The sequence below is a fragment of the Bos javanicus genome, chromosome 5, assembly GCF_032452875.1.
Source record: "Bos javanicus breed banteng chromosome 5, ARS-OSU_banteng_1.0, whole genome shotgun sequence".
NCBI classification, from domain to species: Eukaryota; Metazoa; Chordata; class Mammalia; order Artiodactyla; family Bovidae; genus Bos; species Bos javanicus.
The window spans coordinates 29686291-29707257 of NC_083872.1; the positions used below are offsets into that span (position 1 = coordinate 29686291).

At 41.1% G+C, this 20967-nt stretch overlaps 1 protein-coding gene across 4 annotated transcripts in view; it reads right to left on the bottom strand.

Annotated features, from left to right (window-relative positions):
• Positions 1 to 20967, bottom strand: part of ATF1 (activating transcription factor 1) — a 64442-nt gene that overhangs the window by 24983 nt on the left and 18492 nt on the right. The window lies entirely within an intron of this gene.

A 20967-nucleotide genomic window follows, 5' to 3' on the forward strand; every position in this document is an offset into this window, starting at 1 on the left:
AATCCTCCCAGACTTCAACAATACTACAAAGCTACAGTAATCAAAACAGGCTGGTATTGGCATAAAAACAGACATATAGATAAATGGCTCAGAAAAGAGTGCCCAAAAATAAACCCACACACCTACAGTCAGTCTTCAACACAGGAAACAATATTGTATGAATATTGTATATTCATACAATGGGAGAAGACAGTCTCTTCAGCAAGCAGTGCTGGGAAAGTTGGACAGCTACAACACACCCTCTCACTATATACAAAAATAACACCTGACACCGTAAAACTCCCAGGAGAGAACGTAGGCGGAACATTCTCTGACACAAACAGTACTTATGTTTTCTTAGGTCCGTCTCCCAAGGCAACAGAAATAATAACAAAAACAAAGAAAAGGGACCTAATCAAACTTACAAACTTTTACACAGCAAGGAAACCATAAATAAAACAAAAAGACAACCTACAGAATGGGAGGAAATATTAACAAATGATGTGACCAACAAGGGCTTCATTTTCAAAATTTACAAACAGAGCATACAACTCAACAAACGACCCAATCCCCAAATGGGCAGAAGACCTAAATACACGTTTCTCCAAAGAAGACACACAGACGGCCAACAGGCACATGAAAGATGCTCAACACTGCTAATTTATTAGAAAAATGCAAATCAAAACTATAGGGAGGGGAATTCCTTGGTGGTCCAGTGGTTAGGACTCCAAGTTTCCACTGAAGTGGGCACAAATTTGATCCCTGATAGGGAACTAAGATGGAGAAGGAAATGGCAACCCACTCCAGTGTTCTTGCCTGGAGAATCTCAGGGACGGGGAAGCCTGGTGGGCTGCCGTCTATGGGATTGCACAGAGTCGGACACGACTGAAGTGACTTAGTAGCAGGGAACTAAGATCCTGCACACACACAAAACAATACAATGAGGTACCACCTCACACCAGTCAGAATGGCCATATTTAAAAGTCTACAAATAACAAATGCTGGAGAGGGTGTAGAGAAAAAAAAAAGAACCTTCCTACACTGTTGGTGAGACTGTAAGCTGGTGAAGTAGTGCAGACACTATAGAAAACAGTATGAAATTCCTTGGAAAACTAAAAACAGATTTACCATATGATCCAGCAATCCTACTTCCTGAGCATATATTGGACAAAACCACAATTCAAAAGATACATGCATCCCTACGTTCATGGCAGCACTATACACAATAGGCGAGACATGGAAACAACCGAAACATCCACCAACAGATGAACGGATAAAGAAGATGCAGTATATCTAAACAACGGAGTACTACACAGCCATTAGAAAGAATGAAACAATGCCACTTGCAGCATCATGAATACAACTAGAGATTATCATACTAAGTGAAGTCAGACCATATGATACCCACTTATCACATATGATACCCACTTATCACACACCATATGATACCCACTTACACATGGAATTTAAAATACGACACAAATGAACCTACCTATGAAACAGAATCAGAGACAGAGAGAGGAGAGAGTGGTGGTTACCTAGGGGGAGGGTTAAGGGACTGAGTGGAGTGAGAGGTTGGAGTTAGATGTGAGCTTTTATACACAGAATGGGTGAACAACAAGGTCCCACTCAGGTACAGCACAGAGAACTATATTCAATATCCTATGCTACACCATAAGGGAAAAGAATATTTAAAAAAAACATACATACATACACTATTCTTGTCAATATTATTTTCCCTTATGGTTTGGCACAGGATATTGTGTGTGCTCAGTCACTCAGCCGTGTCCAGCTCTTTGCTGTCCAACGGACTGTAGCCCACCAGGCTCCTCTGCCCGTGGAATTTCCCAGGCAAGAATACTGGAGCGGGTTGCCACTTCCTACTCCAGGGATCTCCCTGACCCAGCAATATCTTGCATCTCCTGCATTGGGAGGTGGATTCTTTACCACTAGTGCCATCTGGAAAGCCCCAGCATAGAATATTGCACATATACTCTGGAGAAGGGAATGGCAATCCACTCCAGTATTCTTGCCTGGAGAATTCCATGGACAGAGAAGCCTGGTGGGCTGTAGTCCACCGGGTCGCAAAGAGTTGGACATGACTGAGCGACTAACACACACACATATATATATGGAGAGAGAGAGAAGAGAGATTATTATTATTGTTATTAGTTGTAACTGAATCACTTTGCTGAACAGCATTAAGTAACACAGCATTGCAAATCAATTATATTTCGATTAAAAACATACAGAAACCCCTTTATCCAGGGACTGAAAACTGTAGATTCCCAGCACAAACAACTCCATTCAACCGCCCTCACACACTTTAAGAGACAAGACCAAACTCTAGCACACCTTCTGTCAGCTTAAGGCTGTGTCCCTAGGATGACCCAGAACCTTCAAAAGGTCTCCCTGAGAAAGCTTAATGCTGCCAAAATAATTAACTGCTTGTTCTTGCCAATACCTACGACCTCGCTTTTCTTGGAGCACTTAACCTTAGAAAAACTGCAGCTGTCATCCTTTCTCTGACCCTTGAAATACAAATCTTTTACAACCCAGAAATGTCTCTCTCAAGGACCTGAAAGTCCTCCCTTTGAAATGTAATCACCGAGAAGGAAAGGGCCCTTGTCTACCAGTCTTTGTGGAAGGATGGGAACCTCAATTTGAGAAGCACCAATTAGCAAGCGGATACAGACGGCTTGATCACACTGACCAACCTCTCCACCTAACATCTTCAATACTTTTCCTTTAGGACACCCCAGCATTTTAAAAGGGACCCAACTTTTCTTTCAGCAGAGTTGAGCTTAATTTATGCTGGAGTTTCTCTTCCCTACTGTATGAATGAATTGTGAAATCTTGCTGCCTTTAACAGGTGTCTAACTGTGTTTTTGTTGACAGTATCCCACTATGGAGATCCAGAAATTAATGAGTAAAAATAAACAGAACTCATGAATCTTAAGAGTCTAGCTCTAGAGGTACCATTACACTCAGAGGTTCCCTTACTTTTCAGATCCTAACTAAAGCCAGTTCAGTTCAGTCACTCAGTCGTGTCTGACTCTCTGTGACCCCATGGACTGCAGGATGCCAGGCTTCCCTGTCCATCACCAACTCCCAGAGTTCACTCAAACTCATGTCCATCGAGTCATTGGTGCCATCCAACCATCTCATCCTCTGTCATCCCCTTCTCCTCCTGCCTTCATCTTTCCCAGCACCAGTCTTTTCCAATGAGTCGATTCTTCGCATCAGGTGGCCAAAGTAATGGAGTTTCAGCTTCAGCATCAGTCCTTCCAATGAATATTCAGACCTGATTTCCTTTAGGATGGACTGGTTGGATCTCCTTGCTGTCCAAGAGCCTCTCAAGAGCCTTCTCCAACACCACAGTTCAAAAGCATCAATTCTTCGGTGCTCAGCTTTCTTTAAAGCCCAACTCTTAAATCCATACATGACTACTGGAAAAACCATAGCTTAGACGGACCTTTGTTGGTACAATAATGTCTCTGCATTTTATATATGCTGTCTAGGTTGGTCACAGCTTTCCTTCCAAGGAGTAAGCGTCTTTTAATTTCATGTCTGCAGTCAACATCTGCAGTGATTTTGGAGCCCAGAAAACAGTCTCTCACTGTTTCCACTGTTTCCCCATTTATTTGCCATGAAGTGATGGGACCAGATGCCATGATCTTCGTTTTCTGAATGCTGAGTTGTAAGCCACATTTTTCACTCTCCTCTTTCACTTTCATCAAGAGGCTCTTTAGTTCTTCTTCGCTTTTTGCCATGAGGGTGGTGTCACTGGTCTATTTGACGTTATTGATATTTCTCCCAGCAATCATGATTCCAGCTTGTGCTTCATCCAGCCCGGCATTTCGCATGATGTACTCTGCATATAAGTTAAATACGCAGAGTGACAATATACAGCCTTGACATACTCCTTTACCAATTTGGAAGCAAGTCTGTTTTTCCATGTCTGGTTCTAACTGCTGTTTCCTGACCTGCATATAGGCTTCTATGAGGCAGGTCAGGTGGTCTGGTATTCCCATCTCTTTCAGAATTTTCCACAGTTTACTGTGATCCACACAGTCAAAGGCTTTGGCATAGTCAATAAAGCAGAAGTAGATGTTTTTCTGGAACTCTCTTGCTTTTTCAATGATCCAGTGGATGTTGGCAATTTGATCTCTGGTTCCTCTGCCTTTTCTAAATCCAGCTTGAACATCTGGAAGTTCATGGTTCACATAGTGTTGAAGCCTGGCTTGGAGAATTTTGAGCATTACTTTGGTAGTGTGTGAGATGAATGCAGTTGTGCAGTAGTTTTAATGTTCTTTAGCATTGCCTTTCTTTGGGATTTTGAAAACTGACCTTTTCCAGTCCTGTGGCCACTGCTGAGATTTCCAGATTTTCTGGCATACTGAGTGCAGCACTTTCACAGCATCATCTTTTAGGATTTGAAATAGTTCATCTGGAATTCCATCACCTCCACTAGCTTTGTTCACAGTGATGCTTCCTAAGGCCCACGTGACTTCGCATTCCAGGATGTCTGGCTCTAGGTGGCTGATCACACCATCATGATTATCTGGGTCATGAAGATCTTTTTTGTGTAGTTCTTCTGTGTATTCTTGAACCTCTCCTTAGTATCTTCTGCTTCTATTGCTGCCAAGTCGCTTCAGTCGTGTCCGACTCTGTGCGACCCCATAGACGGCAGCCCAACAGGCTCCCCCATCCCTGGGATTCTCCAGGCAAGAATACTGGAGTGGGCTGCCATTTCCTTCTCCAATGCTTGAAAGTGAAAAGTGAAAGTGAAGTCGCTGAGTCGTGTCTGACTCCTAGCGACCCCATGGACTACAGCCCGCCAGGCTCCTCCATCCATGGGATTTTCCCAGGCAAAAGTACTGGAGTGGGGTGCCATTGCCTTCTCCGTCTGCTTCTACTAGGTCCATACAATTTCTGTCCCTTATTGTGTTCTTTGCATGAAATGTTCCCTTGGTATCTCTAATTTTCTTGAAGAGATCTCTAGTCTTTCCCATTCTATTGTTTTCCTCTATTTCTTTGCACTGATCACTGAGGAAGGCTCTCTTATCTCTCCCTACTATTCTTTGGAACTCTGCATTCAAATGGGTATATCTTTCCTTTTTTCCTTTGCCTTTGGCTTCCCTTCTTTTCTCAGCTATTTGTAAGGCCTCCTCAGACAACCATTTTGCCTTCTTGCATTTCTTTTTCTTGGGGATGGTCTTGATCATTGCCTCTTGTACAATGTCACGAACCTTCGTCCATAGTTCTTCAGGTACTCTATCAGATCTAATCCACTTCCACTGTATAATCGTAAGGGGTTTGATTTAGGTCATACCTGAATGCTCTAGTGGTTTCCCTAATTTCTTCAATTTAAGTCTGAATTTGGCAATAAGGAGTTCATATCTGAGCCACAGTCAGCTCCTGGTCTTGTTTTTGCTGACTGTATAGAGCTTCTCCATCTTTGGCTGCAAAGAATACAGCCAATCTAATTTCAGTATTGACCATCTGGTGTTGTCCACGTGTAGAGTCTTCTGTTGTTGAATAAGGGTGTCTGCTATAATTAGTGCATTCTCTTGGCAAAACTGTTAGCCTTTGACCAGCTTCGTTTTGTACTCCAAGGCCAAATTTACCTGTTACCCCAGGTGCCTCTTGACTTCCTACTTGTGGATTCCAGTCCCCTATAATGAAAAGGACATCTTTTTTGGGTGTTAGTTCTTTTAAAAGGTCTTGTAGGTCTTCATAGAACCGTTCAACTTCAGCTTCTTCAGTGTTACTGGTCGGGGCGTAGGCTTGGATTACTGTGATATTCAATGATTTGCCTTGGAAACAAACAGAGATCATTCTGTCGTTTTTGAGACCGTATCCAAGTACGTGTTTCAGACTCTTGTTGACTATGATGGCTACTCCATTTCTTCTAAGGGATTCTTGCCCACAGTAGTAGATGTAACTAACAGCCATATGAGTTAAATTCACCCATTCCAGTCCATTTCAGTTTGCTGATTCCTAAAATGTTGACATTCACTCTTGCCACTGTTTGTCCACTTCCAATTTGCCTTGATTCATGGACCTAACATTCTAGGTTCCTATGCAATACTGCTCTTTACAGCATCGGACTTTACTTCCATCACCAGTCATATCCACAAGTGGGTGTTGTTTTTTGCTTTGGCTCTATCTCTTCATTCTGTCTGGAGTTATTTCTCCACTGATCTCCCACAGCATATTGAGCACCTACTGACCTGGGGAGTTCATCTTTCAGTGTCCTATGTTTTTGCCTGTTCATGCTGGTCATGGGGTTCTCAAGGCAGGAATACTGAAATGCTTTGCCATTCCCTTCTCCAGCGGACGACATTTTGTCAGAATTCTCCATCATGACCCATCCACCATGGGTGGGTGGCCCTACAGGGCATGCATGGCTCATAGTTTCTTTGGGTTAGACAAGGCTTGGTCCATGTGATCAGTTAGGTTAAGTTTTCATTCTGTCTGCCCTTGGATGGGTAAGGATAAGAGGCTTATGGAAACTTCCTGATGGGAGAGATTGCCTGAGGGAGAAACTGGGTCTTGTTCTGATGGGTGGGGCCATGCTCAGTAAATTTAATCCAACTTTCTATTGATGGGGAGGGCTTCGTTCCTTCCCTGTTGTTAGACCTGAGGTGGAGGTAATGAAGATAATGGCGACCTCCTTCAAAAGGTCCCGTGCAGCACTGCTGCACTCAGTGCCCCCGACCCCACAGCAGGTCACTGTCAACCCACACCTCCACCAGAGACTCCTGGACACTCACAGGCAAGTCTGGATCACTCTTGTGGGGTCACTGCTCCTTTCTCCTGGGTCCTGGTGCTCACAAGGTTCTGTTTGTGCCCTTCACGAGTCCATTTCCCCAGTCCTGTGTAAGTTCTGGCGGCTCTATGGTGGGGATGATGGTGACCTTCTCCAAGAGGGCTTATGCCATACCTGCAGCAGGCCCTTGTGGCAGGCCACTGCTGACCTGTACCTTCCCAGGAGACACTCAATCACAGTTCTGGCTCAGTCTCTGTGGGTCCTGGTACACACAAGGTTTGTTTGAGCCCTCTGAGACTCTCTGGCGACTAAGGGTTTTGAGTCTAAACGCAATTTTGCCCTTCCTACCATCTTGCTGGGGCTTCTGCTTTGTCCTTAGACGTGGGTGATGTGATCCAACATTCTCCAGCAACAGTTATTCAGCAACTCGCTGCTGAACAACTAAAGCCAGTCACTCAAATAATGAGGCAAGCTTGTGAGGGGGATAATTTACATTTCTAAAAGGATAAAAGTAAATCATTCCTCCAGAGTTTCTGGTAATCCTAGTGTTTTGTGCAGGCTGTGGATCTGGCACATTTTAAGGAAAAAAGGCACCAGATTTTGTTTCAGCTAGTAGTCATCACTTTGCCTTACTAATCATTGTTTTAACTTCACAAAATGCCTACTACTCAGAGTCCTAAAGCCTTGTGTCTTCCCACTGCCACTCTCAAACGTGGCCATCTAAATCCTGAGGTCCTTCTTAAAGAAAGAAAAGGAGAGGGAGCTGCTGTTCCCCACTCCCCCCAATTTTAATCTGTGGTTGAAACACAGATGATTGCCTCCACCTGTTATTTTTCAGCACTGACAGAGCCTTCTGCAATGATAGAAATGTTATAAATCGGCACTATGCAATATGGTAGTTACTATCAAGCATTTGAAATGTGGCTAGTGTGACTGAGGGATGTTTAATTTTATTTAATTGTAATTTAAATTAAAAATGAAATACCCATTTGTGGCTACCACACTGAACAGTTCTAGACCTTAGAGCTGTAGAACCTACTAGTACACCATGGCACTAACCTCAGAATCTCTCTTGGGAGATGTTAGAAGAAGTAGAAAATGATTTTTTGGAGCTGCTTCGGTTAAACTGAGGAGAAGGCAATGGCACCCCATTTCAGTACTCTTGCCTGGAAACTCCCGTGGACGGAGGAGCCTGGTGGGCTGCAGTCCATGGTGTTGCAAAGAGTTGAACACGAATGAAGTGACTTAGCAGCAGCAGCAGCAGCTGCTTAAACTGGGAACTTTGGGGAACTGATTGCCTGTCACACTACGGTAGCTGGGCTCATTCTTATACAAATAGCTGGGCAAAAAATTAGCATAGTGCTTTTTAGCTCCGTAACTGGGGTTCCCTAAGAGTCTGCCTGCGGTGCAGGAGACCTGGGTTTGATTCCTGGGTTGGGAAGATCCCCTGGAGAAGGGAATGACTACCCAGTCTAGTATTCTTGCCTACAGAATTCCATAGACAGAGGAGACTGGTGGGCTACAGTCATTGGGGTCACAAAGAGTTGGACATGACTGATCAACTAACACTTTCACCTCACTAACTGGGGGGTCCTTGGACCATAAACACTTGGGTGAGGGAGGCTGGAGAGTTAGTGGAATGGTATGGTCAAGAAACCTCTATTTATTAGAGTATGAATCCAAAGTCTTCTAACTCCAGAAACGGCACATCTATTTCTGGAGTCAGACAGATGTGGGCTGATTTTCAGCTAAAGGCTGTCATTTTCAGCTCTGTGACACTGAACAAATTTGTAACCCCCCAAGGGCCTCAGTTCTCCTTTGTAAATAGAATATTACTTTTTCAGAGTTATAGTGAAGATTAAATAATAAGTAAAAAACAAATGGAATGGGGGAGGTGAAGAGAAAGAGCCTGCATATATATCTCTTACTTGGATCTTGTTTCAAGAAACTGTTAGGGAAAAAAAAAGATTTGTTTGTGTACACACACACAACAAATAACAAGAAAATTTAAATACTGGTTATTTTATGACAATAATAATAATATTTAGGGGTGATAATAGTAATGTGGTTATGTTTTTAAAGGAGTTCTTCTGTTTGAGATACAGAATAAAACACTGAAGGCTGAAATGCTAACTAGAATTTGCTTCAATATAATCCAGTTGTCGGGGGACCAGAGGGGACAAGGAGCCGTGAGTTTAATAACTGCTGAAACAGGGTGATGGGAACCATAATGGCTCAAACATCTCGTCTTCGGAATGTGTTTGAAATTTTCCATATTAAGTTTTTTGAAAAATACTCAGGGCAACAGTGAACACAATAGTGGCTGATCCTGTGTGGCTCCAGAGCCCAATCCTCTTTGCAAGACATCTTCTTCCTTCTTACCACTGAGTTTTAAAACCTCTCACACTGCATGTTCTCATTTGCTTCCCACATAATAAGTTTATTTGTTTTGCTTTTTCATTTCAAGGAAAAAGAAAGAACAGACTATTCTGACATTTGGGATGATTATTTTTTACTTACTTCAGTATCAACTACGGCAAACCCGTAAGCCCAGGGTATCTGCTCAGTCATTAATGATTGGAGCCATTAATTCAAAATACAAATGAAAAATAAAATGAGTCAAATTTTTACATCTTTTGGTTTATTATTTAAAGATAATTTAACTGTAGTTCTTGTGGTTTAAAAAACATTTTCCCCGTAGTATGCTGTACTTGCCCCAAAGTGTTTCTCTTTCTAGGTCTCTAAAGATTCAAAATGATCTGAGGCTTCCCTGGTGGCTCAGTGGTTAAGAATCCACCTGCCAGCACAGGAGACATGGGTTTGATCCCTGGTCCAGGAAGATCCCACATACCGCGGAGCAACTAAGTCGGTGCACCACAACTATTAAGCCTGCAGTCCAGAGCCTGGAAGTGTAACTACTGAAGCCTTTGCACCCTACGGCCCGTGCTCCACAAGTGAAGCCATCGCAAAGAGAAGCCTGCACACTGCAACGAGAGAGCAGCTCCCACTAGTCGCAGCTAGGGAAACACACGTGCAGCAACGAAGACCCAGCACGGCCAAAAATAAATACACTTTAAAACAAGATTGGGCAGAGAGGATTCATACATGGTAAACTGACCAAAGTAAAGAATTCATACTCAAATTACAAACAAAATAAATTCATACTCAGAAGTATGCTTTCAGGAAAATGCCAAACTCAAGTATCTCCTATACAATTCTTATTTTTCTTTAAGTACATATCCTTTTGTACACTCAAGTGTACTTAAAAAGAAAACCTTATTTCACTACGATAAACAGAAACTAGTATCATTTGCTGCAACTCTATGGTAACTATAAAAATAATGAAAACAACGCTGCTATTAAATATATTTTGAACTTAAAAACAGCATACAATCTTAGATGTTTCATACTTAATGCTTCTCTGTCCTCTGCTTCTTATATTCTAAAGACTCAAGATTCTAAATCACCAAGCCAAAACCGGAAATACAGTAAGAACAAGTAAAAGAGTAAATAAAACCACCTATCAAGGCGGACTTGAACTGCTCTCAAAGGAGAGGGGAACATTAAGAAGCCAGGGTTTTCTCTAGGTAAAGATAAGAAGGACCACATCATCAGGGTAAGGTAATCAAAGGAACATTCCATAGGTATGGAGGAGGGAAGGGGTAAAGAAAATGTTACTAGTTCTCCAGTAGAACCCAAATTAACGTGACCTAGACGGTACAAAAAAAGAAAAGAAGAGCCTGAAACCCTAGAGGTGATTCCCCAGGCACCTGGCAATAGTAAATATTTTTTGGAGAAAAACTCTCATCCTTCGCCACAAAAAATGTCCACAGTTTCTCAAGATTAATAGACAGTAAAGAAAAAATAACCACAAGGTAGGAGGAACAAGATGCAAAAACTACAACAGACAGCACAATCAGACCCAAATGATTTTAAATAATGACAGTATCAAAGATTATAAAACAATTACGCTATGTTTAAGTAAACGGTAGGCTATATTTCAAGAAAAGCTTGAAAATATCTTCAGTAAACACAAAACTATAGTAGATTTGAAAAAGAACCAAACATTTTCTAAAAACGAAGATATTCTTGAAATTTTAAAAATCACTGTTCAGATACACCAAATAAAGCTAAAGTGAAACTTAGTGAGTGGGATTATAGGTATGAAGAAATTATCTGAACTGCAATATGGACAGACAAACAGATGGAAAATGAGAGGTTGAGTGAGAAGGACAAAGAAGAGGATAGACAAATGGCTAAAAGTAGTCTTAGAACAGACCCCAATCCATAGACTCAAAAACCCTGGTAACTCCCATGGGGAATAAATAAGAATTCTACACCGAAACACAATATAAGGGAACCTGCAAAACAACTAAAGGTAAAGAAAAGACTATAAAAGTACCTGAAAGAAAAAAAAAGTTTATATTTAAAACAGCAATAGTCATATCTTAATCTGACTTCTCAAAAGCAACAATGGAAGACAGAAGCCAACAGACTGCTATTTTAAACATGCTAAAAAATAACCTAGAATTCTACGTTCAGGCAAAGTACCTTTTAAAAATGAAAACGAAAGAGGTACTTTCAAGAAACAAAAACTGAGCAGCAGACTTACACCAAAGTAAATTCTAAAGCAGTGGTTCTCAACCAGGAATGATTTTGCCCCTCAACGACATCTGACAGCATGTGGGGACATTTGGGATGTCAGAACTGGGTGGAGGGGTTGGTACTGACATCTAGTGGGCAGAGATGGGGGTGCTGCTAAATGTCCCACAATGCACAGTCCCCCACAACAAAGAACTGTCCAGCCCCAAATGTCCATAGTCCTGAGGCTTTTCTAAAGCAGATACTTAAAAGTCATCTCAAGTGGAAGCTGTGACATGTAAGAAGGAATGAGGAGCAAAAAAAGTGATAAATATATGGGAATAAAATGATGAATACATAAAATAATTATGTTTTATGTGACTAAAAGAAAGTAAGACAATAAATGGGAAATAAATATTCTGAAGTTACTGGACTATCTGAGAGGAAAAGTATTAATTAACTTTGGGCTTTACTAAGTAGGCATGCTGTAATTAAGAAAAATCACTAATAAACTAGTAGTGAGTTTATGTATAGTTCAAATTAATACAAGTCATGGCAGGATGGAATGAGAACAATTAACTCAAAAGAAGACAAGAAAGGAGAGAAAAAGAAACATGGAGCCTGTGGGTCGAAAAGTACAAAATAAGATAGTAGAATAAATACGTATCAGTAATTATGTCAACTGTACATGGATCAAAGCTCTGTTAAAAGTCTAGGAGGGACTTCCCTGGTGGTCCAGTGGTAAAGAACCTGCCTGCTAATGCAGGAGACACAGCTTCAATCCCCAGCCTGGGAAGATTCCACATGCCCATGTGCCACAACTTCTGAGCCTGCCAGCCGCAACTACTGAGCCCACAAGCCCTAGAGCCTGTGATGCACAAAGAGAAGCCACTGCAACGAGAAGCCCACGCACCACAATGCAGACCCAGTGCAGCCAAAACTAACTAAATAAAAGATTTTCAGTCTAAGACTACAATGGAATACTGCTGCTGCTGCTAAGTCGCTTCAGTCGTGTCCGACTCTGTGCGACCCCACAGATGGCAGCCCACCAGGCTGCCCCGTCCCTGGGATTCTCCAGGCAAGAACACTGGAGTGGGTTGCCATTTCCTCCTCCAATGCATGAAAGTGAAAAGTGAAAGTGAAGTAGCTCAGTCCTGTCCGACTCTTAGCCACCCCATGGACTGCAGCCTACCAGGCTCCTCCGTCCATGGGATTTTCCAGGCAGGAGTACTGGAGTGGGGTGCCATCGCCTTCTCCTCAATGGAATGCTATTCAGTCATAAAAAGACTGGACTCTTGTCAGCTGGGACAACATGAATAGATCTTGAGGGCATTATGTTAAGTGAAATAAGTCAGATACAGAAAGACAAAAACCACATGACCTCACTTACATGTGGAATAAAAACACCACCACCATCAAGCTCACAGAGAAAGACTGGTGTCTGCCAGAGGCAGGGAGTGAGCAAAATGGGTAAAGGGGGTCAAAAGATACAAACTTCCAGTTAAAATACAGCTTAGTCACAGGAAGGCAGTTTACCACATGATGACTATAGTTAATAATACTGTATTGCCTATTTTAAAATTGCTGAGAGAATAAAACTTAAAACTCCTCAGCACAAGGAAAAGAATTTTTGAAACTGTACAGTAAGGGATGGTAATTGGACATACTGTAGAAAAAATTACTCACCTAGTCACGGGCAGTAGCCAACATGAGCTACCCCACGTCTGAGGTCAGGGGCTGCGGCCTAGAGGAGCTACCCCACGTCCAAAGAGCGGCGGCTGCGCAGGAGCAGGAGGGCCAACAAGAGCTACTCCACGTTCAAGGTCAGGAGGGGTGGCCATAAGGAGATACCCCTCGTCCGAGGTAAGGAGAAGCAGCTGCACTTTGATGAAGCAGCTGTGAAGAGATACCCCATGTCCAAGGTAGGAGAAACCCAAGAAAGATGGTAGGTGTTCCGAGAGGGCATCAGAGGGCAGACACACTGCAACCATAATCACAGAAAACTAGCCAATCTAATCACACGGACCACAGCCTTGTCTAACTCAATGAAACTAAGCTATGCCATGTGGGGCCACCCAAGACGGGCGGGTCATGGTGGAGAGGTCTGACAGAATGTGGTCCACTGGAGAAGGGAATGGCAAACCACTTCAGTGTTCTTGCCTTGAGAACCCCATGAACAGTATGAAAAGGCAAAATGATAGGATACTGAAAGGGGAACTCCTCGGGTCAGTAGGTCAGTAGGAGATCAGTGGAGAAATAACTCCAGAAAGAATGAAGGGATGGAGCCAAAGCAAATACAACACCCAGTTGTGGATGGGACTGGTGATAGAAGCAAGGTCCAATGCTGTAAAGAGCAATATTGCATAGGAACCTGGAATGTCAGGTCCATGAATCAAGGCAAATTGGAAGTGGTCAAACAGGAGATGGCAAGAGTGAACGTCCACATTCTAGGAATCAGCGAACTAAAATGGACTGGAATGGGTGAATTTAACTCAGATGACCATTATATCTACTACTCTGGGCAGGAATCCCTTAGAAGAAATGGAGTAACCATCATGGTCAACAAAAGAGTCCGAAATGCAGTACTTGGATGCAATCTCAAAAACGACAGAATGATCTGTTCATTTCCAAGGCAAACCATTCAGTATCACAGTAATCCAAATCTATGCCCCATCCAGTAACGCTGAAGACGCTTAAGTTGAATGGTTCTATGATGACCTACAAGACCTTTTAAAAGAACTAACACCCAAAAAAGATGTCCTTTTCATTATAGGGGACTGGAATGCAAAAGTAGGAAGTCAAGAAACACCTGGACAAGCAAATTTGGCCTTGGAATACGGAATGAAGCAGGGCAAAGGCTAACAGAGTTTTGCCAAGAAAATGCACTGGTCATAGCAAACACCCTCTCCCAACAACACAAGAGAAGACTCTACACATGGATATCACCAGATGATCAACACCGAAATCAGACTGATTATATTCTTTGCAGCCAAAGATGGAGAAGCTCTACACAGCCAGCAAAAACAAGACTGGGAGCTGACTGTGGTTCAGATCATGAACTCCTAAATTGAAGAAAGTAAGGAAACCACTAGACCATTCAGGTATGACCTAAATCAAATCCCTTATGATTATACAGTGGAAGTGAGAAATAGATTTAAGGGACTAGATCTGATAGATAGTGCCTGATGAACTATGGACGGAGATTCGTGACATTGTACAGGAGACAGGGATCAAGACCATCCCCATGGAAAAGAAATGCAAAAAGGCAAAATGGCTGTCTGGGGAGGCCTTACAAATAGCTGTGAAGAGAAGAGAAGTGAAAAGCAAAGGAGAAAAGGAAAGATATAAGCATATGAATGCAGAGTTCCAAAGAATAGCAAGGAGAGATAAGAAAGCCTTCCTCAGCGATCAATGCAAAGAAATAGAGGAAAACAACAGAATGGGAAAGACGAGAGATCTCCTCAAGAAAATCAGAGATACCAAGGGGACATTTCATGCAAAGATGGGCTCAATAAAGGACAGAAATGGTATGGACCTAACAGAAGCAGAAGATATGAAGAAGAGATGGCAAGAATACACAAGAACTGTACAAAAAAGATCTTCACGACCCAGATAATCACGATGGTGTGATCACTCACCTAGAGCCAGACATCCTGCAATGTGAAGTCAAGTGGGCCTTAGGAAGCATCACTACGAACAAAGCTAGTGGAGGTGATGGAATTCCAGTGGAGCTATTTCAAATCCTGAAAGATGATGCTGTGAAAGTGCTGCACTCAATATGCCAGCAAATTTGGAAAACTCAAAGTGGCCACAGGACTGGAAAAGGTCAGTTTTCATTCCAATCCCAAAGAAAGGCAATGCCAAAGAATGCTCAAACGACCGCACAATTGCACTCATCTCACACGCTAGTAAAGTAATGCTCAAAATTCTCCAAGCCAGGCTTCAGCAATACGTGAACCGTGAACTTCCTGATGTTCAAGCTGGTTTTAGAAAAAGCAGAGGAACCAGAGATCAAATTGCCAACATCCGCTGGATCATATAAAAAGCACGAGAGTTCCAGAAAAACATCTATTTCTGCTTTATTGACTATGCCAAAGCCTTTGACTGTGTGGATCACAATAAACTGTGGAAAATTCTTCAAGAGATGGGAATATGAGACCACCTGACCTGCCTCTTGAGAAACCTGTATGCAGGTCAGGAAGCAACAGTTAAAACTGGAGATGGAACAATAGACTGGTTCCAAATAGGAAAAGGAGTACATCAAGGCTGTATATTGTCACCCAGCTTATCTAACTTATATGCAGAATACATCATGAGAAATGCTGAGCTGGAGGAAGCACAAGCTGGAATCAAGACTGCTGGGAGAAATATCAATAACCTTAGATATGCAGATGACACCACCCTTATGGCAGAAAGTGAAGAGAACTAAAAAGCGTCTTGATGAAAGTGAAAGAGGAGAGTGAAAACGTTGGCTTAAAGCTCAACATTCAGAAAACTAAGATCATGGCATCTGGTCCCATCAGTTCATGGGAAATAGATGGGGAAACAGCAAAGCCCAAATATTTCTGGGCTCCAAAAATCACTGCAGATGGTGACTGCAGTCATGAAATTAAAAGATGCTTACTCCTTGGAAGGAAAGTTACAGTCAACCTAGATAGCATATTCAAAAGCAGAGACATTACTTTGCCAACATAGGTCCGTCTAGTCAAGGCTATGGTTTTTCCAGTGGTCATGTATGGATGTGAGAGTTGGACTGTGAAGAAAGTTGAGCGCCAAAGAATTGATGTTTTTGAACTGTGGTGTTGGAGAAGACTCTTGAGAGTCCCTTGAACTTCAAGGAGATCCAACCAGTCCATTCTGAAGGAGATCAGTCCTGGGTGTTCATTGGAAGGACTGATGCTAAAGCTGAAACTCCAATACTTTGGCCACCTCATGCAAAGAGCTGTCTCATTGGAAAAGACTCTGATGTTGGGAGGGATTGGGGGCAGGAGGAGAAGGGGACGACAGAGGATGAGATGGCTGGATGGCATCACCGACTCGATGGACATGAGTTTGAGTGAACTCCCGGAGTCGGTGATGGACAGGGAGGCCTGGCGTGCTGCTATTCATGGGGTCGCAAAGAGTCAGACATGACTGAGCGACTGAACTGAAATGAATTGAATATAACTAAGTATCTGCATACCAACCCGTATGCAGCAGATATGTACAAGCGTATTCATTAAGTGTAATTTATAATACCTAAAAACTGAGGGGGAAAACGTCTAGGAGAGATCTTTTTTTTTTTTAATCCAGTTATATAGCATTAACAAGAGATACACCTAAAACCTAACTTAAAGACACAGAAAGACTGAAAGTAGAGATGCAGGAAAAAAGATTGCCATTAAGATACTAAAATTAGTATCAAATCAGAATTTAAGGTCAAAGTTTTTTCTAGAAATAAAGACACAAAAGGGGTAATTCTCCAGGAATATACTTTTAAAATCTACATTCATTTAAAACAGCCTCACAGCACACTTTCAATCACAATATACAACTACAATGGAAGATTAAATGCAGTGCTCTCAAATCAAAGAATCAACAAAAAGTGATAAAGCCATACAAGGTTTAACAACACAACCTAAGCTGACCTAATAAATATAGAACTCTGCATTCAAATGCAGAATATACCTTCTTTTCAAAAGCACACTAAACATTTTTGAAAGCTTACCATGGATTATGTGATAGCAAAGTTTACTGCAAATTAGTTTTGAATTATTAATTTTGTGACCAAAATTGAGTTCTATTACTTCATTAGAAGATATATCAAGAAACCACAGAATTGCTTCTCAAGAAAAAAACAGGTAATTCCCTGGTGGTCTGATGATTAGGACTCAGCACTTTCACTGCCAAGGCCTGGGTTCAATCCCTGATCGGGGAACTAAGATCTCACAAGCCAAAACACGTAGCTACCAAAAAAAAAAAGGGTACTCCAAATTATATCATTACTTAGCAAAATGCACTCAACATGAAAGTTCTGAAATACAAACTCAGTTTTGTTTTGTTTTTGTCTGTGCTACACACACAAAAAGGCTGTTATCTTAGTTTCCTGACCAGGGACTGAACCTGTGCCCCTGACAGTGGAAGCAAGGCATCCTAACTACTGAATCGCCAGGGAATTCTCTGAAACTCAGTATTTTTTTTTTTTTTTAATGAATTCAAGAAAGTTGGAGTCTTAATAACCCTAAGGACAGAAATTTGCTGGTCACCGTTCCTCTAAATAGTTGTGTATGATATAATGTACTGAGTTTTCTTCTAAGGTGTAATTGTTGTTCTTAGTCCTCTTACTACAAAAACCTCTTTTCATCAACAGAAAATGCTACTGTGTGTACTCATATTTCCTTTGAAAAAGCTCACATATACTCAAGACCTCTTGGTCTTTTCATCAACAGGAAATGCTATTTGTGTGTACTCATATTTTTCATCAACAGAAAATGCTATTGTGTGTACTCAGATTTCCTTTGAAAAAGCTACTCTATTTCCTTTGAAAATGCTACTTTTCATCAACAGAAAATGCTATTGTGTATACTCAGATTTCCTTTGAAAAAGCTCACATATACTCAAGACCTCTTGGGTTTCCAACATTTGGACATCTTCAGTGACCTCACCAAGTCTACCTTAACACATTACAATAACTATTTTGCTACTACTATACTTCAGATATAAATCAGAACATTTTGTTCTGATAGAATGTTCTATTCTGAGGAACATTAATTTCTTACCATAGACTGTTAAGTGAGACTTCTCATGTTAAAGTCCCTCCATATATACTGATTAACTTAAATTATGAACCTTTGGTCTATTAGTTCAGTCATATTACTTTATATAATTTTGGACTATAATCCAACAGTTCATTAGGCCAAGTCCAGAGTATTAACACTATAAACAGTTGTTATGATAAAATGATGTATCTAAATTATCCGAAAATGTCTACTATAGGTAAAATTTTATTTTAGCATATTTGTAACTTATATCTACTCTCACATCCCACTGAAGAAATTAGCTATTCTTTACACATTTTCTAATACTTTTTGAAGCTAAGAGTAATCCCCTTATAACAAAATCTTATTTTACACTGTGCAAAATGCATGGGTAGATGATGAGAAAATCTGAGCTGTTCATAACTCTTAATCTGCTTTCAAAATGAAAGAATACAAGTGAACCAGTTTCTTATACACAGATAAAAATTAAAAAAAAAAGATTAGACTTAAGTGCAAGATCTGAAACCATAAAACTTCTACAGGGAAAGAGACAGTAGACGTTGGACACTGGTCTTAGTAATATTTTTCTGAATCTGCTTCCTCAGACAAGGGCAACAAAAAGCAAAAATAAACAAATGGTACTACATCAAGCTTAAATACTTTTAGCACAGTGAAAGATAATCTCAACAACAAAAAAAGGCAACCTACTAAATGGGAGGAGATATTTGCAAATGATATATCCAATAAAAGGTTAATATCCAAAATACAAAAAGAACTCAAAATAACTTAACACCAAAACCCCCCAAACAATCCAAATGTTAAAATAGGCAGAAGACCAGAATAGACATTTTTCTAAAAAAGACACACACGTGGCCAACAGACACATGAAAAGATGCTCAATGTCACTTATCTCTAGGGAAATGCAAACCAAAACCACAATGAGATATCACCTCACCAACTGTCAGAATGGCTATCATCAAAAAGACAACAAACAACAATAAATGAATGTTGGTAAGCATGTGAGGAAAAGGGAAATCTTCATGCACTGCTGAGAATGTAAACTGGTCCAAACACAATGGAAAGCAGTATAGTGATTCCTCAAAAAATTAAAAATAGAACTACCATAGGACCCAGCAATTCCACTTCTGGGTATTTACCAAAAAAACCAAAACACTAGTTCAAAAAGATGTATGTGTACTTCCCTGGTGGTCCAGTGGTTAAGAATCCACCTGCCACTACAGGGGACACAGGTTCGATCATTGGTGGGGGAAGATTCCACAGGCTGCAGGCAACTAAGCCCATGTGCCACAACTACCGAAGCCTAGGTGCTCTACAGCCCATGCTCCACAACAAGAAAAGCCACTGCAATGAGAAGCTCAGGAACCGCAATGAAGAGGAGCCCCCACTCACCACAGCTAGAGAAAACCAGAGCACAGCAACAAAGACCCAGCACCGTCCAAAAGTAAATTAAAAGGTATAAGCACCTCTATGTTGATGGCAGCATTATTTACAGTAGCCAAGATATGGAAGCAACCTACGTGTCCTTCAATAAATGAATGGATAAAGATGATGAACAATGGAATATTACTCAGCCATAAAAAGAAGGAAATCTTGTGATCTGCAACAACATGGAAAAGACCCTGATGCTGGGAAGATTTAGGCAGGAGAAGGGGATGACAGAGGATGAGATGGTTGCACGGTACCATTGACTCGATGGACATGAGTTTGAGTAAGCTCCGGGAGCTGGTGATGGACAGGGAAGCCTGACATGCTGCAGTCCATGGGGTCACAAAGAGTCAGACACGACTGAGTGACTGAACTGAACTGGATGCATCTAGAGGGTATTACACTATGTGAAATAAGTGGGACAGAGAAAAACAAGCACTATATAGTTTTACTTATATATGGAATCTATTTTTTTTTAAATGAACAAACAAAAGATATACACTCACATACACAGAGAACAAACAGATTTTCCAGAAAGGAGGGGAATTAATGTTGGGCGAAATAAATGAAGGGGATCAAGAGGTACAAACTTCCAGTTGTAAAATCATCTGATCACACTACCTGATACAGAAAAAGCATCTGAAGCATCTGACAGATTGAATATCATTTCATGGGGGAAAAAAAAAAAAAAATCTCGGAAAACTTAGAAGGGAACCTCCTCAAACTCACAAACAGGATCTATAAAAACTTACACAGCTAATGTCAGATTTAATGATAAAAAATGAATGCTTTCCATTTGAAACTGGGAAAAGAAAGGATGTCCATTTCATCACTCTATTCAAGAAAATTCTGGAAGCTCTAGCCATTACAATAACACAAGAAAAAGAAACAAAATGCATACAGATTGGAAAACAAGAAATAAAACCAACTCTATTTGCAGCTGACACTACTAAACATACAAAATCCTAAGAAATATTAAAAACAAATGAAAACACCAAAATCATCCCTCCTAGAATAAGTGTGTTCAGCAATGTTGCATGGTCAAGATCAATAACCAAAATCAACTGCACTTCTATGTCCTTACAATAAATGAAATCTAAAATTAATACAATATCACCTACACCAGCTGTAAAGAAAATATGCAATACTATTTATAACTGCTCTAAGGAAAATAAAATACTTAGCTGTAAGACTAACAAAACAGATATGGGAATAAGACGTCAGTTCTCCCCAACTGATCTACATGTTCAGACACAGACAAGCTTCTCCTAAAATCTGTAAGGAAAAGGACCTAAAATAGCCAAAACAATTTTGAAAAAGAATGAAATGGGAGGAGTCATCTTCGCAATGTTAAGGCTCACTACACACCGTACACAAGACAGCGCGGCACCAAGGCAGGGACAGACACACAGATCAGCGGAAGGAGCGCAGCAGAGAACTTGGAAACAG